Genomic DNA, 24,968 nt, shown 5'->3' on the forward strand with positions numbered 1-24,968 from the left:
AGCACATAAAGCCCTGAACTAATGGGTCCACGAGTCATTCATATTAACCACAACCTTGAGCTGCTTATAGCATATAGAGCCATGAGCTCAAGACCTAGAGTAGTTCATGTCATCCACAACCCTGAGTTGTTCATAGCATCTAGAGCCTTAGGCTTATAGGACCCCGAGTCATTCATGTCATCTATAACCCTAAATTATTTATAACATCTAGAGCCCTTAGTTCATGACCCTTAGTTAATCATGTCATCCATAGCCTAAGCTATTCATAACATCTAAAGGCTTGAGCTCACAACCCAGAATCATTAATATTATCCAAAAAATTGAGTTGTTCATAGAATCTAGAGCCTTAAGCTCATGGGACTCCAAGTAGTTCATATCATTCACAACCTTGAGCTCCTCATAGAATCTAAAGTCGTGACCTCACGACCTAGAGTCATTCATGTTATCAACAACCTTGAGTTGTTCATAGCATCTAGAGCCCTAAGCTCACGGGACCACGAGTCGTTCATATCATCTGTGACCCTCAACTGTTCATAGCATCTAGAGCCTAGAGCTCATGACCCAAAGTTGTTCATGTCATCCACACCTTGAGCTGTTCATAACACGTAAAGCTTGGAGCATAGGACCCCGAGTCATTCATATTATTCATAGTGCTAGCTATTCATAGCTTTTAGAGCCCTGAGCTCATGACCAGGAGTTATTCATGAATCCATAACCCTAAGTTGTTCATAGCATCTAAAGGTCTTAGCTCATGACCTAGAGTCATTCATGTCATCCACAACCCTAAGTTATTGATTGCATCTAGAGCCCCAAGCCCACGACCCTGAGTCGTTCATGTCATCCACAATCCTGAGTTATTGATTGCATCTAGAGCCCTAAGCCTATGACCTTAAGGTGTTCTTATGATCAATAACCTAAGTTGTTCATAGCATTTACAGTGTTGAGCTCACAACCTGGAGTCATTCATGTCATCCATATTCTTGACTTGTTCGTAGCATCTAGAGCCTTTTAGCTCATGACCTAGAATCGTTCATATCATCCATAACTCTGTGTTGTTCATAGCATCTAGATCCCTAACTTATAGGACCAGGATTTGTTCATATCAACTACAACCCTCAACTGTTCATAGCTTTTAGAGCCCTGAGTTCATAACCCAAAGTCATTCATGTCATCCACAACATTGAATGTTTCATAGCATCTAGAGCCTTGAGCAAACAACTCTGAGTCACTCATATCATCTACAACCCTAGCTATTAATAATTTCTAGAGTCCTCAGCTCACGACCTAGAGTCATTCATGTAATCCATAACCCCGAGTTGTTGAAAACATTTAAAACCTTGAGCTCATGACCCATAATCGTTCATATCAACCATAGACTTGAGTTGTTCATAGCACTTAGAGCCCTAAGCACAAGACCCCAAGTGTTTCATCTCTTCAATAGCCTGAGCTTGTTCATAGCATTTATAGTATTGAGCTCCCATTCTGTAGTCATTAATCTCATCCGCTACCTTGAGTTGTTTATAACATTTAGAGCCTTAAGTTCACAATCCAGAATTGTTCATATCATCTGCAGCTCTGAGCTGTTCATTACATCTATATCTTTGAGCTCACGGGAACCTAAGTCATTCATATCATTCACAAATCTAATCTATTCATAGCATCTTAATCCCTGAGATCACGACCTAGAGTCATTCATGTGATCTACAGATCTGAGCTGTTCATAGCATCTAGAGCCTTAAGCTCATAGGATCTCGAGTCGTTCATGTCATCCATAACCTTGAGCTATTCATAGCATTTAGAGCCTCAAGCACAAGACCTAGAGTCGTTCATCTCATCCACAACTTGAGTTGTTCATAACATCTAGAGCCTTGAGCTCACAATGTAGAATCGTTCATATCAACCATAGCCTTGAGATGTTCATAGCAATGAGATCCCTAAGCACACGAATTTGAGTGGTTTATATCATCAACAGCCTGAGATGTTCATAGCATTTACAACATTGAGGTCTCGTCCCGCAATCGTTAATCTTCTCAATAGCCTTGAGTTTTTCATAACGTTTAGAGCTTTGAGCTCATGATCCAAAATCGTTCATATCATCCATAACACTAAGATGTTCATTGCATCAAGATCCCTGAGCTCATGGGACCCCAAGTTGTTCATATCATCCACAAATCTAATCTATTTATAGCATTTTGAACTCTAACCTCACGACTTGGAGTCGTTCATGTCATCTATAACTCTGAGCTATTCATAACATCTAAAGCCCTGAACTCATAAAACCTTGAGTCATTCATTTCATCTACAACCCTAATTTGTTCATAGCATTTAGAGCCCTTAGCTCATGACCCACAGTTGTTCATGTTATCCACAACCTTAAGATTTCCACAACATCTAGAGCCATGAGCATACGACCCTGAGTGGTTCATATCATCAACAGTTTGAGCTATTCATAGCATTTACAACATTGTGATCCCATCCCTCAATCGTTAATCTCATTAATAGCCTTGACTTGTTAATAACGTCTAGAGCCTTAAGCTCATGGTCCAGAATCATTCACATCACCAACAACCATGAGTTGTTCAATGCATCTATATCCCTGAGCTTATGGGACCCAAAGTCATTCATATCATAGGCAACCCTAGAATCCGGGCGAATACCGGGAAAAGGTCGAATCCGTGCGAGTACCGAAAAACTGTCCAGGCGAGTACCGAAAACGGGTCGAATCAGTGTGAGTAACGAAAAATGGTAGAATCCGGGCGAGTATCGAAAAATTGTCCGGGCGAGTACCGGAAAAGGGTCGAATCAGTGTGAGTAACAAAACATGGTAAAATCCAGGCGAGCACCGAGAAAAGTTAGAATCCGTCCGAGTAACGAAAAACTGTCCGGGCGAGTACCGGAAAAGGGTCGAATTAGTGTGAGTAACGAAAAATGGTAGAATCCGAGGGAGTACCGGGAAAAGGTAGAATCCATGCGAGTATCGAAAAACTGTCCGGGTGAGTACCGAAAAAGGGTCGAAATAGTGTGAGTACTGAAAAATGGTAGAATCCGGGCGAGTACTGGGAAAAGGTAGAATAAGTGTAAGTATCGAAAAACTCTCCGGCGAGTACCGAAAAGGGAAAGACTCAGTGAGAGGACCAAAAAATGGTAGAATCCGGGAGAATATCGGGAAAAGGTAGAATCTGTGCGAGTACCGAAAAACTGTCCGAACGAGTACAGGAAAAATGTCGAATTTGTGTGAGTAACGAAAAATGGAAGAATCCGGGCGAGTACCGGGAAAAGGTAGAATTCGTGCGAGTATCGAAAAACTATCCGGCTGAGTACCGAAAAAAGGTCGAATCAGTGTGAGTACCGAAAAATGGAAGAAATTGGGCGAGTACCGGGAAAAGGTAGAATCGGTGCGAGTATCGAAAAACTGTGCAGGTGAATACCCGAGAAGGGCCGAATCAGTGTGAGTACCGAAAAACTGTCCAAACGAGTACAGGAAAAAGGTCGAATTTGTGTGAGTAACGAAAAATGGTAGAATCCGAGCGAGTACCGGGAAAAGGTAGAATTCGTGCGAGTATCGAAAAACTATCCAGGTGAGTACCGAAAAAAGGTCGAATCAGTGTGAGTACCGAAAAATGGAAGAAATTAGGCGAGTACCGGGAAAAGGTAGAATCTGTGCGAGTATCGAAAAATTGTCTGGGCAAGCACCGGAAAAGGGTCGAATCAGTGTAAGTAACAAAAAATGGTAGAATCCGGGCGAGTACCGGGAAATGGTAGAATTCGTGCGAGTATCGAAAAACTGTCCGGGCGAGTAATGAAATATGGCAGACTCAGTGAGAGGACCGAAAAATGGTAGAATCCGGGCAAGTACCCGGAAAAGGTAGAATCTGTGCGAGTATCGAAAAACTGTACGGGTGAGTACTGCAAGAAGGTCGAATCAACGTGAATACCGAAATATATTAGAATCCGGGCAAGTACCGGGAAAAGGTAGAATCCGTGTGAGTGTCGAAAAATTTTATGGGCAAGTATCGGAAAAGGGTAGAATCAGTGTGAGTATCGAAAAATGGTAGAATCCGGGCGAGTACCGGGAAAAGGTAGAATCCATGCGAGTACCGAAAAACTATTTGGACGAATATTTGAAAAATGGCAGCATCAGTGTGAGTATTTGAAAATATTAGAATCCAGACGAGTATCGAAAAATGGGAGAATCAGCGTAAGTGCCGAAAAATTGTAGAATCCGGGCGAGTACCGGGAAAAGGTAGAATCCGTGCGAGTATCAAAAACCTGTCCGGGCGAGTACCGAAAAAGGGTTGAATCAGTGTGAGTACCGAAAAATGGTACAATCCGGGCTAGTACCGGGAAAAGGTAGAATAAGTGCAAGTATCGAAAAACTCTCTGGCGAGTACCGAAAAAGGGAAGACTCGGTGAGAGGACAAAAAAATGGTAGAATCCGGGAGAGTATTGGGAAAAGGTAGAATCTGTGCGAGTACCGAAAAACTGTCCGGACGAGTATCGGAAAAAGGTCGAATTTGTGTGAGCAACGAAAAATGGTAGAATCCGGGCAAGTATCAAAAAACCATCCGCATGAGTACCAAAAAAGGGTCGAATCAGTGTGAGTACCAAAAAATGGTAGAATCCGGGCGAGTAAAGGGAAAAGGTAGAATCGGTGCGAGTATTGAAAAACTATGCGGGCTAATACCGGAAAAGGGCTGAATCAGTGTGAGTACCAAAAAATAGTAGAATCCGGGCGAGTACCGGGAAAAGGTAGAATCTGTACGAGTATCGAAAAATTGTCTAGGCGAGCACCGGAAAAAGGTCAAATCACTATGAGTAACAAAAAATGGTAAAATCTGTGCGAGTATCAAAAAATTGTCCGAGCGAGTAATGAAATATGGAAGACTGAGTGAGAGGATCGAAAAATGGTAGAATCCGGGCAAGTACCCGGAAAAGGTAGAATCTGTGCGAGTATCGAAAAACTGTACAGGCGAGTACTAGAAAAAGATTGAATCAATATGAATACCGAAATATATTAAAATCTGGGCGAGTATCGGGAAAAGGTAGAATCCGTGTGAGTGTTGAAAAACTATCCTGGCGAATACCAAAAAAGGGTCGAATCAGTGTGAGTATTGAAAATTGGTAGAATCTATTTGAGTACCGGGAAAAGGTAGAATAAGTGCAAGAACCGAAAAATTGTCCGGGCGAATACTGAAAAAGGGCAGACTAGGTGAGAGAACCGAAAAATGGTAGAATCCAGACGAGTTCGGGGAAAGGTAGAATCTGTACGACTACCGAAAAACTTTCCGGACGAGTACAGGAAAAAGGTCGAAGTAGTATGAGTACCGAAAAATGGTAGAATCCGGACGAGTACCGGGAAAAGGTAGAATCCATGCGAGTATCGAGAAAGTGTCTAGGCAACTACCGGAAAAGGGTCCAATCAGTGTGAGAAACGAAAAATGGTAGAATCCGGGCGAGTACCGGGAAAAGGTAGAATCCGTGCGAGTATCAAAAAACTGTGCAGGCGAGTACCGAAAAAGGCCGAATTAGTGTGAGTATCGAAAAATGGTAGAATTCGTGCGAGTATCGAAAAATTGTGAGGGCAAATACCGAAATATGGCCGAATCAGTGTGAGTATCGAAAAATAGTAGAATCCGAGCGAGTACCGGGAAAAGGTAGATCCGTGGAAGTATCGAGAAACTGTCCAGGGGAGTACCGGGAAAAGGTAGAATCCATGCAAGTATCGAAAAATTTCCCGACTAGTAACGGAAAACGGTTGAATCTGTGTGAGTACCGAAAAATGATAGAATCCGGGTGAGTATCGGAAAAAGGTCGAATCTGTGTGAGTACCGAAAAATTGTAGAATCCGGGCGAGTAGCGGAAAAGGTAGAATCTGTGCGAGTATCGAAAAACTATCCAAGAGAGTACCGGGAAAAGGTAGAATCCGTGCAAGTATCGAAAGACTTTCCCGGCAAGTATCAGATAAGGGTCGAATCTGTGTGTATACCGAAAAATGGTACAATTCGGGCGACTACCAGGAAAGATAGAATCCCTACGAGTATCGAAAAACTATCCCGGCGAGTACCGGGAAAAGGTAGAATCCGTTGGAGTATGGAAAAACAGTCCAGATGAGTATTGAAAAAGATAGAATCCGTGGGAGTATCTAAAAACTGTCCTAGCGAGTACCGGAAAAGAGTCAAATATGTGTGACTACTGAAAAAATATAGAATCCAGGTGAGTATCAAAAAACTGTCTCGGCGAGTACCGGAAAAGGATCGAATCTGTGTGAGTACCGAAAAATAGTAGAATCCGGGTGAGTACCGGGAAAAGGTAGATCCGTGCGAGTATCGAAAAAATTTCCAGACGAGTACCAAAAAAGGGTCGAATCTGTGTGAGTACCAAAAAATGGTAGAATCCGAGCGAGTACCAGGTAAAGGTAGAATCTGTCCGAGTATCGACAATCTGCGCCTGGGTGTACCAGAAAAGGGTCGAATTCTTGTGAGTACCAAAAAATGGTAGAATCCGGGCGAGTACTGGGAAAAGGTAGAATCCGTGGGAGTATCGACAAACTGTCTCGACGAGTATCGAAAAATGCTCGAATCTGTGTGAGTACCAAAAAATGTTAGAATACGGGCGAGTACCGGGAAAAGGTAGATTCCGTGCGAGTATCGAAAAATTAACCCGACGAGTACTGGAAAAGGGTCGAATCTGTGTGAGTACCGAAAAATGGTAGAATTCGGGCGAGTATCAGAAAAAGGTAGAATCCGTGGGAGTATTGACAAACTGTCACGGCGAGTACCGAAAAAGGGTCGAATCTGTGTGAGTACTGAAAAATGGTAGAATTCGGGTAAGTACTGGGAAAAGGTAGAATCCGTCCAAGTATCGACAATCTGCGTCGGGGAGTACCGGAAAAGGGTCGAATCTGTGTATACCGAAAATGATAAAATACGGGTGAGTACCGGGAAAAGGTAGAATCGTGCAAGTATCGAAAAAATCTCCCGGGGAGTACCGAAAAAGGGTCGAATCTATGTGTGTACTGAAAATGCTAGAATCCGGGCGAGTACCGGGAAAAGGTAGAATCTGTCCGAGTATCAACAATATGCGCCGGGGAGTACCAGAAACGGGTCGAATTCTTGTGAGTACCGAAAAATTGTATAATCCAGGCGAGTACCAGGAATAGGTAGAATCCATGGGAGTATCGACAAACTGTTTTTGCGAGTACCGAAAAAGGGTCGAATCTGTGTGAGTACTGAAAAATGGTAGTATCTGGGCGAGTACCAGGAAAATGTAGATACCATGCGAGTTTCGAAAAACTGACCTGACGATTACCGGAAGAGGGTCGAATCTGTGTAAGTACTGAAAAATGGTAGAATTCGGGTAAGTACTGGGAAAAGGTGAAATTCGTCCGAGTATCGACAATCTACGCCGGGGAGTACCGGAAAAGGGTCGAATCTGTGTATACCGAACATGATAGAATACGGGTGAGTACCGGGAAAAGGTAGAATCCGTGCAAGTATCGAAAAACTGTCCCGGGGAGTACCGAAAAAGGGTCGAATCTATGTGTGTACTGAAAATGCTAGAATCCCGGCGAGTACCGGGAAAAGGTAGAATCTGTCCGAGTATCAACAATATGCACCGGGGAGTACCAGAAACGGGTCGAATTCTTGTGAGTACTGAAAAATTGTATAATCCGGGCGAGTACCAGGAATAGGTAGAATCCATGGGAGTATCAACAAACTGTTTTTGCGAGTACCGAAAAAGGGTCGAATCTGTGTGATTACTGAAAAATGGTAGTATCCGGGCGAGTACTAGGAAAAGGTAGATTCCATGCGAGTTTCGAAAAACTGACCTAACGATTACCGGAAGAGGGTCGAATCTGTGTAAGTACTGAAAAATGGTAGAATTCGGGTAAGTACTAGGAAAAGGTAGAATCCGTCCGAGTATAGACACTCTACGCCGGGGAGTACCGGAAAAGGGTCGAATCTCTGTGTACCGAAAATGATAGAATACGGGCGAGCACGGGGAAAAGGTAGAATCCATGCAAGTATCGAAAAACTATCCCTGGGAGTACCGAAAAAGGGTCGAATCTATGTGTGTACTGAAAATGCTAGAATACGGGCGAGTACCGGGAAAAGGTAGAATCTGTCCGAGTATCAACAATATGCGTCGGGGAGTACCAGAAAGGGGTCGAATTCTTGTGAGTACGGAAAAATTGTAGAATCCGGGCGAGTACCAGGAATAGGTAGAATCCATGGGAGTATCGACAAACTGTCTTTGCGAGTACCGAAAAAGGGTCAAATCTGTGTGAGTATTGAAAAATGGTAGTATCTGGGCGAGTACCAGGAAAATGTAGATTCCATGCGAGTTTCGAAAAACTGACCTGACGATTACCGGAAGAGGGTCGAATCTGTGTAAGTACTGAAAAATGATAGAATTCGGGTAAGTACTGGGAAAAGGTAGAATTCCGTCCGAGTATCGACAATCTACGCCGGGGAGTACCGAAAAAGGGTCGAATCTATGTGTACCGAAAATGATAGAATACGGGCGAGTACCGGGAAGAGGTAGAATCCGTGAAAGTATCGAAAAACAATCCCGGGGTGTAGCGAAAAAGGGTCGAATCTATGTGTATACTAAAAATACTAGAATCCGGGCGAGTACCGGGAAAAGGTAGAATATGTCCGAGTATCAACAATATGCGTCGGGGAGTACCAGAAAGGGGTCGAATTCTTGTGAGTACCGAAAAATTGTGTAATCCGGGCGAGTACCAGGAATAGGTAGAATCCATGGGAGAATCGACAAACTGTCTTTGCGAGTACCGAAAAAGGGTCCAATCTGTGTGAGTACTGAAAAATGGTAGTATCCGGGCGAGTACCAGGAAAAGGTAGATTCCATGCGAGTTTCGAAAATCTGACCTGACGATTACCGAAACAGGGTCGAATCTGTGTAAGTACTGAAAAATGGTAGAATTCGGGTAAGTACTAGGAAAAGGTAGAATCCGTCCGAGTATCCACAATCTACGCCGGGGAGTACCGGAAAAGGGTCGAATTTGTGCGTACAGAAAATGATTTAATACGGGCAAGTACCGGGAAGAGGTAGAATCCGTGCAAGTATCGAAAAACTGTCCCGGGGAGTACCGAAAAAGGGTCGAATCTATGTGTGTACTGGAAATGCTAGAATCCGGGCGAGTACCGGGAAACGGTAGAATCTGTCCGAGTATCAACAATATGCGTCGGGGAGTACCAGAAAGGGGTCGAATTCTTGTGAGTACGGAAAAATTGTAGAATCCGGGCGAGTACCAGGAATAGGTAGAATCCATGGGAGTATCGACAAACAGTCTTTGCGAGTACCAAACAAGGGTCGAATCTGTGTGAGTACTGAAAAATGGTAGTATCCGGGCGAGTACCAGGAAAAGGTAGATTCCATGCGAGTTTCGAAAAACTGACCTAACGATTACCGGAAGAGGGTCGAATCTGTCTAAGTACTGAAAAATGGTAGAATTCGGGTATGTACTGGGAAAATGTAGAATCCGTCCGAGTATCGACAATCTACGCCGGGGAGTACCGGAAAAGGGTCGAATCTGTGTGTACCGAAAATGATAGAATACCGGCGAGTACCAGGAAAAGGTAGAATCCGTGAAAGTATCGAAAAACTATCCCGGGGAGTACCGAAAAAGGGTCGAGTCTATGTTTGTACTAAAAATGCTAGAATCCGGGCGAGTACCGGGAAAAGGTAGAATCTGTCCGAGTATCAACAATATGCGCCGGGGAGTACCAGAAACGGGTCGAATTCTTGTGAGTACCGAAAAATTGTATAATCCGGGCGAGTACCAGGAATAGGTAGAATCCATGGGAGTATCGACAAACTGTCTTTGCGAGTACCGAAAAAGGGTCGAATCTGTGTGAGTACTGAAAAATGGTAGTATCCAGGCGAGTACCAGGAAAAGGTAGATTCCATGCGAGTTTCGAAAAACTGACCTGACGATTACCGTAAGAGAGTTGAATCTGTGTAAGTACTCAAAAATGGTAGAATTCGGGTAAGTATTGGGAAAAGATAGAATCCATCCGAGTATCGACATTCTACGCCAGGGAGTACCGGAAAAGGGTCGAATTTGTGCGTACAGAAAATGATTGAATACGCTGAGTACCGGGAAAAGGTAGAATCCGTGCAAGTATCGAAAAACTGTCCTGGGGAGTACTGAAAAAGGGTCGAATCTATGTGTGTACTGAAAATGCTAGAATCCGGGCGAGTACCGGGAAAAGGTAGAATCTTTCCGAGTATCAACAATATGCGTCGGGGAGTACCAGAAAGGGGTCGAATTCTTGTTTGTACGGAAAAATTGTAGAATCCGGGCGAGTACCAAGAATAGGTAGAATCCATGGGAGTATCGACAAACTGTCTTTGCGAGTACCGAACAAGGGTCGAATCTGTGTGAGTACTGAAAAATGGTAGTATCCGGGCGAGTACCAGGAAAAGGTAGATTCCATGCGAGTTTCGAAAAACTAACCTGACGATTACCGGAAGAGGGTCGAATCTGTGTAAGTACTGAAAAATGGTAGAATTCGAGTAAGTATTGGGAAAAGCTAGAATCCGTCCGAGTATCGACAATCTACGCCGGGAAGTACCGGAAAAGGGTCGAATCTGTGTGTACCGAAAATGATAGAATACGGGCGAGTACCGGGAAAAGGTAGAATCCGTGCAAGTATCGAAAAACTGTCCCGGGGAGTACCGAAAAAAGGTCGAATCTATGTGTGTACTGAAAATGCTACAATCCGGGCGAGTACCGGGAAAAGGTAGAATCTGTCCGAGTATCAACAATATGCGCCGGGGAGTACCAGAAAGAGGTTGAATTCTTGTGAGTACCGAAAAATTGTAGAATCCAGGCGAGTACCAGGAATAGGTAGAATCCATGGGATTATGGACAAACTATCTGTGCGAGTACCGAAAAAGGGTCGAATCTGTGTGAGTACTGAAAAATGGTAGTATTCGGGCGAGTACCAGGAAAAGGTAGATTCCATGTGAGTTTCGAAAAACTGACCTGACGATTACCGGAAGAGGGTCGAATCTGTGGAAGTACTGAAAAATGGTAGAATTCGGGTAAGTACTGGGAAAAGGTAGAATCCGTCCGAGTATCGACAATCTACGCCGGGGAGTACCGGAAAAGGGTCGAATCTCTGTGTACCGAAAATGATAGAATACGGGCGAGTACCGGGAAAAGGTAGAATCCATGCAAGTATCGAAAAACTGTCCCGGGGAGTACTGAAAAAGGGTCGAATCTATGTGTGTACGTAAAATGCTAGAATCCGGGCGAGTACTTGGGAAATGTAGAATTTGTCCGAGTATCAACAATATGCGCCGGGGAGTACATGAAAGGGGTCGAATTCTTGTGAGTACCGAAAAATTGTAGAATCCGGGCGAGTACCAGGAATAGGTAGAATCCATGGGAGTATCGACAAACTGTCTTTGCGAGTACCGAAAAAGGGTCGTATCTGTGTGAGTACTGAAAAATGGTCGTATTCGGGCGAGTACCAGGAAAAGGTAGATTCCATGCGAGTTTCGAAAAACTGACCTGACGATTACCAGAAGAGGTTCGAATCTGTGTAAGTACCGAAAAATGGTAGAATTCGGGTAAGTACTGGGAAAAGGTAGAATTCGTCCGAGTATCGACAATCTACGCTGGGGAGTATCGGAAAAGGGTCGAATCTATGTGTACCGAAAATGATAGAATACGAGCGTGTACCGGGAAAAGGTAGAATCCGTGCAAGTATCGAAAAACTGTCCCGGGGAGTACTGAAAAAGGGTCGAATCTATGTGTGTACTGAAAATGCTAGAATCCAGGCGAGTACCGGGAAAAGGTAGAATCTTTCCGAATATCAACAATATGCGTCGGGGAGTACCAGAAAGGGGTCGAATTCTTGTGAGTACGGAAAAATTGTAGAATCCGGGCGAGTACCAGGAATAGGTAGAATCTATGGGAGTATCGACAAACTGTCTTTGCGAGTAGCAAAAAAGGGTCAAATCTGTGTGAGTACTGAAAAATGGTAGTATCCGGGCGAGTACCAGGAAAAGGTAGATTCCATGCGAGTTTCGAAAAACTGACCTGACGATTACCGTAAGACCGTCGAATCTGTGTAAGTACTCAAAAATGGTAGAATTCAGGTAAGTACTGAGAAAAGATAGAATCCGTCCGAGTATCGACAATCTACGCCGGGGAGTACCGGAAAAGGGTCGAATTTGTGCGTACAGAAAATGATTGAATACGAGCGAGTACCGGGAAAAGGTAGAATCCGTGCAAGTATCGAAAAACTGTCCCGGGGAGTACCGGAAAAGGGTCGAATCGATGTGTGTATTGAAAATGGTAGAATCCGGGCGAGTAACAGGAAAAGGTAGAATCCGTGCGAGTATCGAAAAACTGTCCCGGGGAGTACCGAAAAAGGGTCGAATCTATGTGTATACCGAAACTGGTAAAATACAGGCGAGTACCGGGAAAAAGTAGAATCCGTCCGAGTATCGACAATCTGAGCCGGGGAGTACCGAAAAAAGGGTCGAATCTGTGTGAGTACCAAAAAATGGTAAAATTTGGGCGAGTACCGGGAAAAGCTAGAATCCATGGGAGTATCGACAAACTGTCTCGGCAAGTTCCGAAAAAGGGTCGAATCTGTGTGAGTACCGAAAATTGGTAGAATCCGGGTGAGTATTGGGAAAAAGTAGATTCTGTGCGAGTATTGAAAAACTGACCTGACGAGTACCGGAAGAGGGTCGAATCTGTGTGAGTACCGAAAAATGATAAAATCCGGGCGAGTACCGAGAAAAGGTAGAATCAGTCGGAGTATTAACAAACTGTCCCGGCGAGTACCGAAAAAGGCTTAAATCTATGTGTGTACTGAAAATGGTAGAATCCGGGCGAGTACCAGGAAAAGGTAGAATATGTCCGAGTATCGACAAACTGCGCCGGGGAGTACCGAAAATGCGTCGAATCTGTGTGAATACCGAAAAATGGTAGAATCCGGGCGAGTACCGGGAAAAGGTAGAATCCGTGGGACTATTAAGAAACCATCCCGACGAGTACCGAAAAAGGGTCCACTATGTGTGAGTACCGAAAAATGGTAGAATCCAGGTGAGTACCGGGAAAAGGTAGAATCCGTGCGAGTATCGAATAACTGTCCTGGGGAGTACCGAAAAAGGGTCGAATCTATGTGTGTATCGAAACTGGTAGAATCCGGGCGAGTACCGGGAAAAGGTTGAATCCGTGCGAGTATCGAAAAACTGTCCCGGCGAGTACCGAAGAAGGGTCAAATCTATGTGTGTACCGAAAATGGTAGAATCCGGGCGAGTACCGGGAAAAGGTAGAATTCATGCGAGTGTCGAAAAACTGTCCCGACTAGTATAAGAAAAGGGTCGAATTTGTGTCAGTACCGAAAAATGGTAAAATCCGGCGAAGTACCGAGAAAATGTAGAATTCCTGCTAGTATCGAAAAATGTCCCGACGAGTATCGAAAAATGGTCGAATCTGTGTGAGTACCGAAAAATGGTAGAACCCGGGCGAGTACCGGGAAAAGGTAGAATCTGTGCGAGTATCCAAAAACTGTCCCGAAGAGTACCCTAAAAGGGTCGAATCTCTATGAGTACCGAAAAACTGTCCCGTCGAGTACTAACAAGGGTCGAATTTGTGTGAGTCCAGAAAAATGGTAGAATCCGGGTGAGTATCGGGAAAAGGTAGAATTCATGCGAGTGTCAAAAAACTGTCCCGACGAGTATCAGAAAATGGGCGAATCTATGTGAGTACCGAAAAGTGGTAGAATCCGGGCGAGTACCGGGAAAACGTAGAATCCGTGCGAGTATCGAATAACAGTCCAAGAGAGTACTGAAAAAGGGTCGACTCTGTGAGAGTACCGAAAAATTGTAGAATCCGGGCAAGTACCGAGTAAAGGTAGAATCCGTGCGAGTATCCAAAAATTGTCAGGGCAAGTACTAAAAAATGGTCGAATCTATGTGAGTACCGAAAAATGGTAGAATCCGGGAGAGTACCGGGAACAGGTAGTATCGTGCGAGTATCGAAAAATTATCCCGACGAGTACCGAAAAAAGGGTAGAATCTTTTGAGTACCCAAAAATGGTAGAATCCGGGCGAGTACCGGGAAAAGGAAGAATCCGTGCGAGTATCCAAAACCTCTCCCGGCGAGTACTGTACAAGGGTCAAATCTGTGAGAGTACCGACAAACGGTGGAATCCGGGAGAATACCGGGAAAAGGTAGCATTCGTGCGAGTATCGAAAAACTGTCCCAACGACTACCGAAAAAATGTCGAATCTGTGTGACTACTGAAAAATGGTAGAATCCGAGCGAGTACCGGAAAAAAATAAAATGTGTGCGAGTATCGAAAAACTGTCCCGACGAGTAATGGAAAAGGGTCGAATATGTGTGAGTACCGAAAAATGGTAGAATCCGGGCGAGTACCGGGAAAAGGTAGAATCCGTGCGACTCTCGAAAAACTGATCGGGTGAATACTGAAAAAGGGTCGAATCTGTGAGAGTACCGAAAAATGGTAGAATCCGAGAGAGTACCGGGAATAGGTAGTATCTATGCGAGTATCGAAAAACAGTCCCGAAGAGTACCTGAAAAGGGTCGAATCTATGTGAGTACCGAAAAATTGTAGAATCCGGGAGAGTACCGGGAACAGGTAGTATCGTGCGAGTATCGAAAAATTATGCCGACGAGTATCGAAAAAAGGGTAGAATCTTTTGAGTACCGAAAAATGGTAGAATCCGGGCGAGTACCGGGAAAACGTAGAATCCGTGCTAGTATCGAAAAATTGTCCCGACGAGAAACGGAAAAGGGTCCAATCTATGAGAGTACCGAAAAATGGTAGAATCCGGGCGAGTATCGGGAAAATGTAGAATCCGTGCAAGTATCCAAAAATTGTCAGGGCAAGTACTGAAAAATGATCGAATCTATGTGAGTACCGAAAAATGGTAGAATCCGGGCGAGTACCTGGAAAAGGTAGAATTCGCGCGAGTGTCTAAAAACTGTCCTGGCGAGTATCAGAAAAGGGTCGAAACTGTGTGAGTACCGAAAAATGGTTGAATCTGGGTGAGTAGCGGAAAAAGGTAGAAATCGTGCGAATGTCGAAAAACTGTCCCGACGAGTATCAGAAAAGGGTCGAATCTGTGTGAGTACCAAAAAATGGTAGAATCCGGGTGAGTATCGAAAAACTGTCCCGGTGAGTACTGAAAAAGGGTCGAATCTGTGAGAGTACCAAAAAATGGTAGAATCCGGGCGAGTACCGGGAAAAGGTAAAATCCGTGCGAGTATCCAAAAAATGTCCCGACGAGTCCTTAAAAAGGGTCAAATTTGTGAGAGTACCGAAAAATGGTAGAATCCGGGCAAGTACCGAGAAAAGGTAGAATTCGTGCGAGTGTCGAAAAACTGTCCCGACGAGTATCAAAAAAGGGTCGAATCTGTGTGAGAACCAAAAAATGGTAGAATCCGGGCGAGTACCAGGAAAACGTAAAATCTGTGGGAGGGTCGAAAAACTGTCCCGGTGAGTATTGAAAATGGGTCGAATATGTGAGAGCACCAAAAAATGGTAGAATCCGGGCGAGTACCGGGAAAAGGTAGAATTCGTGCGAGTGTCGAAAAACTGTCCTGACGAGTATAAGAAAAGGGTCGATTCTGTGTGAGTACCGAAAAATGGTAGAATTCGGGCGAGTACCGAAAAAGGGTAGAATTCGGGCGAGTACAGGGAAAAGGTAGAATCCGTGCGAGTATCGAAAAAATGTCCCGGCGAGTATTGAAAAAGGGTCAAATCTGTGAGAGTATCGAAAAATGGTGGAATTCGGGAGAGTACCGGGAAAAGGTAGAATTCGTGCGAGTATCGAAAAACTGTCCCAACGACTACCGAAAAAATGTCGAATCAGTGTGACTACCGAAAAATGGTAGAATTCGGGCGAGTACCGGGAAAATGTAGAATCCGTGCGAGTATCTAAAAACTATCCCTGCGAGTACTGAAAAATGGTCAAATCTATGAGAGTACCGAAAAATGGTGGAATCCGGGAGAGTACCGGGAAAAGGTAGAATTCGTCCGAGTGTCGAAAAACTGTCCCAACGACTACCAAAAAAATGTCGAATCTGTGTGACTTCCGAAAAATGGTAGAATCCGAGCGAGTACCGGAAAAAAATAAAATCCGTTCGAGTATCGAAAAACTGTCCCGACGAGTAATGGAAAAGGGTCGAATATGTGTGAGTACTGAAAAATGGTAGAATCCGGGCTAGTACCGGGAAAAGGTAGAATCCGTGCGACTCTCGAAAAACTGACCAGGTGAATACTGAAAAAGGGTCGAATCTGTGAGAGTACCGGGAATAGGTAGTATCGTGCGAGTATCGAAAAATTGTCCCGACGAGTACCGAAAAAAGGATAGAATCTTTTGAGTACCGAAAAATGGTAGAATCCGAGCGAGTACCGGGAAAACGTAGAATCCGTGCTAGTATCGAAAAATTGTCCCGACGAGAACCGGAAAAGGGTGCAATCTGTGAGAGTATCGAAAAATGGTAGAATCCGGGCGAGTACCGGGAAAAGGTAGAATCCGTGCAAGTATCCAAAAATTGTCAGGGCAAGTACTGAAAAATGATCGAATCTATGTGAGTACCGAAAAATGGTAGAATCCGAGCGAGTACCTGGAAGAGGTAGAATTCGTGTGAGTGTCGAAAAACTGTCCCGACGAGTATCAGAAAAGGGTCGAATCTGTGTGAGTATCGAAAAATGGTAGAATCCGGGCGAGTACTGGGAAAAGGTAGAAATCGTGCGAGTGTCGAAAAACTGTCCCGACGAGTATCAGAAAAGGGTCCAATCTGTGTGAGTACAAAAAAATGGTAGAATTCGAGCGAGTACCAGGAAAACGTAGAATCCGTGCGAGTATCGAAAAACTGTCCCGGTAAGTACTGAAAAAGGGTCGAATATGTGAGAGTACCGAAAAATGGTAGAATCCGGGCGAGTACCGGGAAAAGGTAAAATCCGTGCGAGTATCCAAAAACTGTCCCGACGAGTCCTTAAAAAGGGTCAAATGCGTGAGAGTACCGAAAAATGGTAGAATCCGGGCAAGTACCGGGAAAAGGTAGAATTCGTGCGAGTGTCGAAAAACTGTCCCGACGAGTATCAAAAAATGGTCGAATATGTGTGAGTACCAAAAAATGGTAGAATCCGGGCGAGTTCCAGGAAAACGTTGAATCCGTGCGAGGGTCGAAAAACTGTCCCGGTGAGTACTGAAAAAGGATCGAATATGTGAGAGCACCGAAAAATGGTAGAATCCGGGCGAGTACCGGGAAAAGGTAGAATTCGTGCGAGTGTCGAAAAACTGTCCTGACGAGTGTAAGAAAAGGGTATAATCTGTGTGAGTACCAAAAAATGGTAGAATTCGGGCGAGTACCGAAAAATGGTAGAATTCGGGCGAGTATCGGGAAAAGGTAGAATCCGTGCGAGTATCGAAAAACTGTCTCGACGAATACTAAAAAAGGGTCGAATCTGTGAGAGTACCGAAAAATGGTAGAATCCAGGCGACTAGTGGGAAAAGGTAGAAATCGTGCGAGTGTCGAAAAACTGTCCCGACGAGTATCAGAAAAGGGTCGAATCTGTGTGAGTACCAAAAAATAGTAGAATCCGGGTGAGTACCAGGAAAACGTAGATCCGTGCGAGTATCGAAAAACTAGCCCGATGAGTACTGAAAAAGGGTCGAATCTGTGAGAGTCCGGGAAAAGGTAAAATCCGTGCGAGTAACCAAAAACTGTCCCGACGAGTCCTTAAAAAGGGTCAAATCTGTGAGAGTACCGAAAAATGGTAGAATCCGGGCTAGTACCGGGAAAAGGTAGAATTCGTGCGAGTGTTGAAAAACTGTCCCGACGAGTATCAAAAAAGGGTCGAATATGTGTGAGTACCAAAAAATGGTAGAATCCGGGCGAGTACCAGGAAAACGTATAATCCGTGCGAGGGTCGAAAAACAGTCCCGGTGAGTACTGAAAAGGGTCGAATATGTAAGAGCACCGAAAAATGGTAGAATCAGGGAGAGTACCAGGAAAAGGTAGAATTTATGCGAGTGTCGAAAAACTGTCCTGATGAGTAGAAGAAAAGGGTCGAATCTTTGTGAGTACCGAAAAATGGTAGAATCATTGCGAGTATCGAAAAACTGTCCCGGCGAGTACTGAAAAAGGGTCAAATCTGTGAGAGGTCGGAAAAATGGTGGAATCCGGGAGAGTACCGGGAAAAGGTAGAATTCGTGAGAGTATCGAAAAACTGTCCCAACGACTACCGAAAAAATGTCGAATCTGTGTGACTACCGAAAAATGGTAGAATCCGAGCGACTACCGGAAAAAAATAAAATGCGTGCGAGTATCGAAAAACTGTCCCGACGAGTAATGGAAAAGGGTTGAATATGTGTGAGTAACGAAAAATGGTAGAATCCGGGCAAGTACCGGGAAAAGGTAGAATCCGTGCGACTCTCGAAAAACTGACCGGGTGAATACTGAAAAAGGGTCGAATCTGTGAGAGTACCGAAAAATGGTAGAATCCGAGAGAGTACCTGGAAAAGGTAGAATTCCCGCGAGTGTCGAAAAATTGTCCTGACAAGTATCAGAAAATGGGCGAATCTGTGTGAGTACCAAAAAATGGTAGAATCCGGGCGAGTACCAGGAAAATGTAGAATCCGTGCGAGTATCAAAAAATTGTCCTAGTGAGTACTGAAAAAGGATCGAATCTATTAAAGTACCGAAAAATGGTAGAATTCGGGCGAGTACCGGGAATAGGTAGTATTCATGCGAGTATCAAAAATTTGCCATGATGAGTACCGGAAAAGGGTCGAATCTGTGTCAGTACCGAAAAATGGTAAAATCCGGGTGAGTATCGGGAAAAGGTAGAATTTGTGCGAGTATCGATACACTGTCCCAGCGAGTACTAAAAAAGGGTCGAATCTGTGAGAGTACCGAAAAATGGTAGAATCCGGGTGAGTACCGGGAAAAGGTAGATTTCGTGCGAGTGTCGAAAAACTGTCCCGACGAGTATCAGAAAAGGGTCGAATATGTGTGAGTAGCGAAAAATTGTAGAATCCGGGCGAGTACCGGGAAAAGGTAGAATCCGTGCGAGTATCAAAAAACTGTCTCGGCGAATACTGAAAAGGGGTCGAATCTGTGTGAGTACCGAAAAATGGTAGAATCCATGAGAGTACCGGGAATAAGTATTATTCGTGCGAGTATCGAAAATTTACCCTGACGAGTATCGGAAAAGGGTCGAATCTGTGTCAGTACCGAAAAATGGTAAAATCCGGGCGAGTACCGGGAAAATGTAGAATCCGTGTGAATATCGAGACACTGTCCCGGCGAGTACTGAAAAAGGGTCAAATCTGTGAGAGTACCGAAAAATGGTAGAATCCGGGCGAGTACCGGGAAAAGGTAGAATTTGTGCGACTGTCGAAAAACTTTCCCGACGTGTATCAGAAAAGGGTCAACTCTGTGTGAGCACCAAAAAAGGGTAGAATCCAGGCGAGTTCCAGGAAAACGTAGAATCTGTGCGAGTATCGAAAAACTTTCTCGGCGAATACTGAAAAATAGTCGAATCTGTGTGAGTACCGAAAAATGGTAGAATCCGGGAGAGTTCCGGGAATAGGTAGTATTCGTTCGAGTATCGAAAAACAGCCCTCACGAGTACCAGAAAAGGGACGAATCTGTGTTAGTACCGAAAAATGGTAAAATTCGGGCGAGTACAGGGAAAAGGTAGAATCCGTGCGAGTATCGAGACACTGTCCCGGCGAGTACTGAAAAAGGGTCAAATCTGTAAGAGTACTGAAAAATGGTTGTATCCGGGCGAGTACCAGGAAAAAGTAGAATTCGTGCGAGTGTCGAAAAATTGTCCCGATGAGTATCCGAAAAGGGTAGAATATGTGTGAGTAGCGAAAAATTGTAGAATCCGAGCGAGTACCGGGAGAAGGTAGATTCTGTGCGAGTATCGAAAAACTTTCTCCGGGAATACTAAAAAAGGGTCGAATCTGTGTGAGTATCGAGACACTGTCCCGGCGAGTACTGAAAAAGGGTCAAATCTGTGAGAGTACCGAAAAATGGTAGAATCCGGGCGAGTACCGAGAAAAGGTAGAATCTGTGCGAGTATCGAAAAACTTTCTCGGCGAATACTGAAAAATGGTCGAATCTGTGTGAGTACCGAAAAATGGTAGAATCCGGGAGAGTTCCGGGAATAGGTAGTATTCGTTCGAGTATCGAAAAACAGCCCTCACGAGTACCGGAAAAGGGACGAATCTGTGTTAGTACCGAAAAATGGTAAAATTCGAGCGAGTACAGGGAAAAGGTAGAATCCGTGCGAGTATCGAGACACTGTCCGGGCGAGTACTGAAAAAGGGTCAAATCTGTTAGAGTACCGAAAAATGGTTGTATCCGGGCGAGTACCAGGAAAAAGTAGAATTCGTGCGAGTGTCGAAAAACTGTCCCGATGAGTATCCGAAAAGGGTCGAATATGTGTGAGTAGCGAAAAATTGTAGAATCCGAGCGAGTACCGGGAGAAGGTAGATTCTGTGCCAGTATCGAAAAACTTTCTCCAGGAATACTAAAAAAGGGTCGAATCTGTGTGAGTATCGAGACATTGTCCCGGCGAGTACTGAAAAAGGGTCAAATCTGTGAGAGTACCGAAAAATGGTAGAATCCGGGCGAGTACCGGGAAAAGGTAGAATCCGTTCGAGTATCGAAAAACTGCCTCGGCGAATACTGAAAAAGGGTCGAATATGTGTGAGTATAAAAAAATGGTAGAATCCGGGAGAGTACCGGGAATAAGTAGTACTCGTGCGAGTATCGAAAATTTGCCATGACGAGTACCGAAAAAAGGTCGAATCTGTGTCAGTACCGAAAAATGGTAAAATTCGGGCGAGTATCGGGAAAAGGTAGAATTCGTGCGAGTATCGATACACTGTCCCAGCGAGTACTAAAAAAGGGTCGAATCTGTGAGAGTACCGAAAAATGGTAGAATGCGGGTGAGTACCGAGAAAAGGTAGATTTCGTGCGAGTGTCGAAAAACTGTCCCGACGTGTATCTGAAAAGGGTCGACTCTCTGTGAGTACCAAAAAAGGGTAGAATCCGGGCGAGTTCCAGGAAAACGTAGAATCTGTGCGAGTATCGAAAAACTTTCTCGGCGAATACTGAAAAATGGTCGAATCTGTGTGAGTACCGAAAAATGGTAGAATCCGGGAGAGTTCCGAGAATGGGTAGTATTCGTTCGAGTATTGAAAAACAGCCCTGACGAGTACCGGAAATGGGTCGAATCCGTGTCAGTACCGAAAAATGGTAAAATCCGGACGAGTACCGAGAAAAGGTAGAATCCGTTCGAGTATCGAGACACTGTCCTGGCGAGTACTAAAAAAGGTTCAAATCTGTGAGAGTACCGAAAAATGGTAGGGTCTGGGCGAGTACCGGGAAAAGGTAGAATTCGTGCGAGTGTTGAAAAACTGTCCCGACGAGTATTAGAAAAGGGTCGAATCTGTGTGAGTACCAAAAAATGGTACAATCCGGGCGAGTACCAGGAAAACATAGAATCCGTGCAAGTATCGAAAAACTGTCCCGGAGAGTACTGAAAAAGGGTCGAATCTGTGAGAGTACGGAAAAATGATAGAATTCGGGAGAGTACTGGGAAAAGGTAGAATCCGTGCGAGTTTCCAAAAATTGTCAGGGCATGTAATAAAAAACGGTCGAATCTATGTGAGTACCGAAAAATGGTAGAATCCGGGTGACTACCAGCAAAAGGTAGAATCCGTGCGAGTATCGAAAATTGTCCCGACGAGTAGCAGAAAAGGGTCGAATATGTGTGAGTACCGAAAAATGGTAGAATCCGAGCGAGTACAGGGAAAAGGTAGAATTCGTGCGAGTATGGAAAAACTGCCCTGACGAGTACCAGAAAAGGGTCTTATCTGTGTAAGTACCGAAAAATGGTAGAATTCGGGGGATTACAGGGAAAAGGTAGAATCCGTGCGAGTATCGAAAAACTGTCCCGGCGAATGCTGAAAAAGGGTCGAATCTGTGAGAGTACCGAAAAATGGTGGAATCCGGGAGAGTACTAGGAATGGGTAGTATTCATGCGAGTATGGAAAAACTGCCCTGATGAGTACCAGAAAAGGGTCGAATCTGTGTAAGTACCGAAAAATGGTAAAATCCGGGCGAGTACCGGGAAAAGGTAGAATCCGTGCAAGTATCGAAAATTGTCCCGACGAGTAGCAGAAAAGGGTCGAATATGTGTGAGTACCGAAAAATGGTAGAATCCGAGCGAGTACCGGGAAAAGGTAGAATTCGTGCGAGTATGGAAAAACTGCCCTGACGAGTACCAGAAAAGGGTCTTATCTGTGTAAGTACCGAAAAATGGTAGAATTCGGGGGATTACAGGGAAAAGGTAGAATCCGTGCGAGTATCGAAAAACTGTCCCGGCGAATGCTGAAAAAGGGTCGAATCTGTGAGAGTACCGAAAAATGGTGGAATCCGGGAGAGTACTAGGAATGGGTAGTATTCATGCGAGTATGGAAAAACTGCCCTGACGAGTACCAGAAAAGGGTCGAATCTGTGTAAGTACCGAAAAATGGTAGAATTCGGGGGATTACAGGGAAAAGGTAGAATCCGTGCGAGTATCGAAAAACTGTCCCGGCCAATGCTGAAAAAGGGTCGAATATGTGAGAGTACCGAAAAATGGTGGAATCCGGGAGAGTACCAGGAATGGGTAGTATTCATGCGAGTATGGAAAAACTGCCCTGACGAGTACCAGAAAAGGGTCGAATCTGTGTAAGTACCGAAAAATGGTAAAATCCGGGCGAGTACCGGGAAAAGGTAGAATCCGTGCGAGCATCGAGACACTGTCCCGGCGAGTACTAAAAAAGGGTCAAATCTGTGAGAGTACCGAAAAATGGTAGAATCCGGGCAAGAACCGGGAAAAGGTAGAAATCGTGCGAGTATCCAAAATATGTACGAGCATGTACTGAAAAAGGGTCGAATCTATGTGAGTACCGAAAAATTGTAGAATCCGGGAGAGTACCGAAAAAAGGTAGAATTCGTGCGAGTGTTGAAAAACTGTCCCGACGAGTATAAGGAAATGGTCGAATCTGTGTGAGTACCAAAAAATGGTAGAATCCGGGAAGAGGTAGAATCCGTGCGAGTATCGAAAAATTGTCCGGCCGAATACTAAAAAAGGGTCGAATCTGTGAGAGTACCGAAAAATGGTAGAATCCGGGAGAGTACCGGGAAAAGGTAGAATTCGTGCGAGTGTCGAAAAACTGTCCCGATGAGTATCAAAAAAGGGTCGAATATGTGTGAGTTGCGAAAAATTGTAGAACCCAAGCGAGTACCGGGAAAAGGTAGAATCCGTGCGAGTATCGAAAAACTGTCCCGCTGAGTACTGAAAAAAGGTTGAATATGTGAGAGTACCGAAAAATGGTAGATTTCAAGAGAGTACCGCGAATAGGTAGTATTCATGCGAGTATCGAAAAACTGCCCTGACGAGTACTGGAAAATGGTCCAATCTGTGTGAGTACCGAAAAATGGTAAAATCCGGGGGAGTACCGCTAAAAAGGTAGAATCCGTGCGAGTATCGAGACACTGTCCCGACGAGTACTGAAAAAGGGTAAAATCTGTGAGAGTACCGAAAAATGGTAGAATCCGGGCGAGTACGAGGAAAAGGTAGAATTCGTGCGAGTGTCGAAAAACTGTCCCGATGAGTATCAGAAAAGGGTCGAATATGTGTGAGTAGCGAAAAATTGTTGAATCCGAGCGAGTACCGGGAAAAAGTAGAATCCGTGCGAGTATTGAAAAACTGTCCCAGTGAGTACTGAAAAAGGGTCGAATCTGTAAGAGTACCGAAAAATGGTAGAATCCGGGGAAGTACGGGGAAAAGGTAGAATCCGTGCGAGTATCCAAAAATTGTCAGGGCATGTACTGAAAAAGGGTCGAATCTATATGAGTACCGAAAAATGGTAGAATCCGGGCGAGTACTGGCAAAAGGTAGAATTCGTTCTAGTGTCGAAAAACTGTCCCGACGAGTATAAGAAAAGAGTCGAATCTGTGTCAGTACCGAAAAATAGTAAAATCCGGGCGAGTACCGGGAAAGGTAGAATCCGTGCGAGTATCCAAAAATTGTCAGGGCATGTACTGAAAAAGGGTCGAATCTATGTGAGTACCGAAAAATGGTAGAATCCGGGCGACTCCCGGGAAAAGGTAGTATTCCTGCGAGTATCGAAAAACTGTCCCGATGAGTATAAGAAAAACGTCGAATCTGTGTGAGTACCAAAAAATTGTAGAATTCGGGCGAGTACCGGGAAAAGGTAGAATCCGTGTGAGTATCGAAAAACTGTCCCGGCGAATAATGAAAAAGGGTCGAATCTGTGAGAGTACCGAAAAATGGTAGAATCCGGGAGAGTTCCGGGAATAGGTAGTATTCGTGCGAGTATCGAAAAACTGCCCTGAGGAGTATCGGAAAAGGGTCGAATCTGTGTCAGTACCGAAAAATGGTAAAATCCAGGCGAGTTCCGGAAAAAGGTAGATTCCATGCGAGTATCGAGACACTGTCCCAACGAGTGCTGAAAATGGGTCAAATCTATGAGAGTACCGAAAAATGGTAGAATCCGGGCGAGTATCGCGAAAAGGTTGAATTCGTGCGAGTGTCGAAAAATTGTCCCGACGAGTATCAGAAAAGAGTCGAATCTGTGTGAGTACCAAAAAATGGTAGAATCCGGGCGAGTACCAGGGAAACCAAGAATCCGTGCGAGTATCGAAAAACTGTCCTGGTGAGTACTGAAAAAGGATCGAATCTGTGAGAGTACCGAAAAATGGTAGAATCTTGGAGAGTACCGGGAATAGGTAGTATTCGTTCGAGTATCGAAAAACAGCCCTCACGACTACCGGAAAAGGGTCGAATCTGTGTTAGTACCGAAAAATGGTAAAATTCGGGTCAGTACAGGGAAAAGGTAGAATCCGTGCG

The sequence above is a fragment of the Vitis vinifera genome, chromosome 2 (assembly GCF_030704535.1).
Source record: "Vitis vinifera cultivar Pinot Noir 40024 chromosome 2, ASM3070453v1".
Taxonomy (NCBI): Eukaryota; Viridiplantae; Streptophyta; class Magnoliopsida; order Vitales; family Vitaceae; genus Vitis; species Vitis vinifera.